We start from the raw sequence: 4,615 nt of genomic DNA on the forward strand, positions 1-4,615 counted from the left end.
AGCAAACACTTAAGTTCAGAGGTTTTTTTTTTCAGAATATTAAAAGTAAAATATAGGAAACTTTTGAGTTCTATATGTGGAAAGATTATAGAAAGAAATAATGTTAAAATTTAAAATGAAGGCTGGGCCATGGTAGTTCAGCAAGCAAGAATGCTTGCCTGCCATGTCAGAGGACCAGGGTTCGATTCCTGGTGCCTGCCCATGTAAAAAAAGGTAAAAAAAAAAAAAATAGGATGAAATAAGAAAAATGAAGTAAAAAATAATTATGTAAATAAACTCAGACTGTAATGTAATTTTAAAAATAGTATAGATTTGCAGATGAATATGGGCTTTCTATTTACTTGAGATCATCTAATTATTTATTTTTAAGAGAAATGAACATGATTACAACACATTCAGAAGCGCCAGGATAGAGGTCTAGAATAAGTTGAAATAAATGCCAAAGAGCAAACAGAGAACAAAGCCAACCTACAAGAAAACCTTAGATAAAAGAGTGAAAATGACTTCCAGAATAAAATAATTAAAGAAATAAAATGCCTACATACAAGCAAAATATAATGAGTAATACTAGGAAAATCAAAGATATGGCCCAGTCAAAGGAAGAAACCAACAATTCAAACGAGATACAATAGTTGAAACAACTAATTCAGGATGCTTGAACAGACATGCAAAATCCCATCAAAAATTGAATCAACAATTTGAGGGGGAATATAAAGAAGACATTGGGAGAATATATAGAAGAACTTGATAGTCTGCAAAAATGAATCTCAGAACTTACAGGAATGAAAGGGAATGAGAGATGGAAGGGGGAAACCTGTGTATACATACAGCAGACTGCTGAGTGGCTGCAAGAAATAATGAAGATGTGAGGCATGCAACTGGGTGAATGAAACTTGAAGACATTATCTTGAATGAAATGTCAGAAACAAAAGTAAATATTATCATACCTTACTCATACGGACTAACTATAATATACAAACTCAGAGAACTGAAGTCTAGAGCATGGGTTATCATGTTGGGTCCATTACAAAGGGTCTTAGATTGCAGCAGTCACAACTATTTTGAAGTTCTAACTGTTATTTCTAAATTCTGAGATACTGAGATATTGATGTATAACCTGGTCATTCCCAGAAACTTTGGGTATTTCTGTGACATCTGGTACTCAGAATTAGAGCTCTGAAGCTAAGAAAGTCAGCATTGCCCCATACAGGAAGTGCTAAAATGTTGCAAAGGTGATCAGACTTACACCAGAGACATGAATGAAGCTGATCTGGATAGGACTAAGGTAAATTAGAAAACAGAGTAAAAGAATGATATGGTCCATATTTTAAAACTTCACCTTCTGTGTGAGACCAAAGGGAGAGGTATTTATTTGGCATAAAATTTATTTTTGGGTAGCACATTAATTTCACTTGATGATTAGTTTATTTGAATACCATAATTACATGGAATTTTGAATAGTGCATGAGGTCTTGTTGGTTGGTACAGGTTAGTGTGATGTCCTTACATATTCCAGAGAAAAAGTACCTTTTGGGGCCTGGGTGAAAGGAGGAAATATTAAACTTCTCCATCTGGGGAGTTCTGGATATTGTCACAAGCAGTGGGGACAACCAATTCAATAGGCTGAGCCCTTGATCTTGGGGTTTGACCTTATGAAACTTACTCCTGCAAAGAAGAATCTAAGATAACTTATAATTATGGCTAAGAGAGTCAACCACAGAGAACTTCTTTTGTTGCTCAGATGTGGCTTCTCTCTCTCTCTAAGCCATCTCAGCAGGTGAATTCATTGCCCTCACTCCTACATGGACATGATTCCCAGGGGTGTAAGTCTTTCTGGGAATGTGGAAGCAGGACCCCTGGGGTGAGCCAGGACTAGGCATCACGGGATTGAGAAAGTGGGAAGAGAGAAATGAGACAAAAATTTCAGTGGCTGAGAGATTTCAGACATAGTCAAGCAGTTATCCTGGAGGTTATTTTTATGCATTATATAGATATCCATTTTTATTTTATGGTGCATTGGAGTGGCTGGAGTGAAGTACCTGAAACTGTTGAGCTGTACTCCAAGAGGCTTGATTCTTGAAGACAATTGTATAATGATAGAGCTTTTACTATGTAACTGTATGATTGTGAAAACCTTTTTGTCTGATGATCCTTTTATCCAGGGTATGGACAGATCAGTAAAAAAAATTACAAAAAATAAATAGATAACAATGGTGGGATAAGGGTTTAAAAATTGGGTAGGATGAAATACTGCGTAGGTTGAAAAATTGGGTAGGTTTGTCAATGAGAGGGAGGTTTAAGGGGTATGGAATTTTTTTTCCTTTTTATTTCTTTTTCTGGAGTCATGCAAATTTTCTAAAAATAATCATGGTGTGAATACACAACTACATGATGATCCTGTGATCCATTGTTTGTATACTATGCATGGACTCTATGCGTGTGAAGATTTCTTAATAAAAGTATTTTTTAAAAAAATAGCTGACCAATTTTGTAATCAATGCCCTGCTGACAATAATGCCAGCTGAAGCCTGTTCCAGGGTCATGACTCTCACTGCAGAAGGAATTAAGAAAGGAGGGTAGACAATAGGAATAAGTAGCAAAGTTTAATAAAGAAAGACAGAAAGAGTGCACCTTAAAAGGATAATGTGGCAGACGCCAATTGGCAGTGGGTCATTTTGTTATATAAAGGAGTCTTTTCAATGATTTCATCTTGACCTTTAAGTGCAAGGTGAATTTCACATGCTGATGATTTAATTACACATGAGCAGAAGAACTGGGCACCAACATCTGGACAAGTTGTCATCTGAATGTATCTACTAAAAGATTTTCTTTAAAATGATATGTGCTTTCAAGAGAAAATGTATAGAATAGTGAAAGTAGCATTTTCACATTTAATTCACTTATATTCATACAATCCATCAATAGCCAGTGAAAATATTTTCTCTATATTATTTAGTTATTATCTTTCTGTTAACCATACAAACCATTTGTCATGATAGCTTCAGTGATGAAAAAAATACTATTTGAAAAAAGTTGAACATTTAAAAGCACCAAAAATATGCATTTTCAAACATTTTAATGTTTAATGTTTTAATTATCTATATTATCATTAATTAACCTATCCTCAAGACATTCTGTATTAAATATTCCTGAATTATTGGTAGCCATGACAAATCCCTTACTGACTTTGAGACTTTGGTGCAAGTTTTTCTCAAAGCCTTTGGTGCAAGTTTTTCTCAGCACCAGCTCTAACATTTGTAATAACAATGACAACTCCCATTAATTGATTTCTGATTATGTAAAAGGGACAGTGTGTTCATCAAATGTGTGGTCTAATTTGATCTTCCCATGATTATTATCCTTATTCTACACAGGTGGAAACTGAAGAATTGAATGTTAGAAAAACTTATCTCCACAACAAGTGAAAAATGGGTTTAGGATTCAGTCCACATGTGCTGGCTCCAGAACCCAGACTGTGAGGCCAAGATTATTGAGGGGTGGCTCCATTACTGCTGATTCCCCAGTTCCCTAATAGAAATACAGTGAAAAGGATGCAATGGTTCCAAAGAATGGATCTGCAGGAAAGTTGTAGTCTTGGTGTTTAGGCTCTTTTCTAAATCCTGAGATTAGATGATCTTATTTTTTCTTTCTGAAAGGCTCTCCCTTGGTTTAAATCAGCATATGTTTTGTAAACAATTTCTTTATTGTTTATATTTGGAAATAACCCTAATGAAACCCCAAACTGTATCTAAATTCATCACTATCTTTGAAGTTAACACATGTTAAGCCTATTTTCTCCATTGACCATATCTTCTGCTTATATCAAAATTCAGTCACAAACATTTTCTGTCATAAAACACAATTTTCAGATGCAGATTTTTCAAATGTGGTAAAGGTTAGTTGATTCAACAATTGATAAAACACCAGGGGGATAAAGACTGGTTGTTCAAGATTGGAAAATAAGGAGTCCAAAGGTGAAAAGAGACTTCCCCATAGGGATTAACTACTTTTATACCATTATAGCAATTAGCAATATTTTCAGAGCCAAATTATAAAATCAGAACATATCATCAGTTTCTGCAGGTTGTTCTCTTCTCAAAGAACTGTAAACTAGGCTTTAATCCTCAACCTACAAATTGTGGGCCAACTCTGTACTGCTGCATATTTGTATAAATAAAATTTTATTGGAACACATCTATTCCCATTCCTTTACGTACTGTCTATGACTGCTCTTATGCTCTAACAGCAGAGGGTAAAGATTGCTACAGAGCTCACAGGGTCACAAAGCCTAAGAGATTAACTTTCTGGCCTTTTACAAAATGTTTGTTTACCACTGTAGGAGATGAAAAGAGACTTGAAACATACTAACAAAATGCAATGTGTGGACTTCTTTGAATCCTGATTTGAATAAATACAAAGATAGAAAAGAAGGCGGCAGCAGGAATGTTGGCCACACCGTTGTGAGCTGGGCCTGCCGCTGGGGAAATGCAGCCGCATTTGGATTGCTACCTTTTCCTGAAAGGGAGAAGATGGAGGCTTAGTAAGACGTGCGGATCTTAGTTTCTCCTCCAGGACAGCTACTAGGGGAGTAGAAACGATACAGAACAGCTTCCAA

The sequence above is a fragment of the Tamandua tetradactyla genome, chromosome 5 (assembly GCF_023851605.1).
Source record: "Tamandua tetradactyla isolate mTamTet1 chromosome 5, mTamTet1.pri, whole genome shotgun sequence".
Classification (NCBI taxonomy): Eukaryota; Metazoa; Chordata; class Mammalia; order Pilosa; family Myrmecophagidae; genus Tamandua; species Tamandua tetradactyla.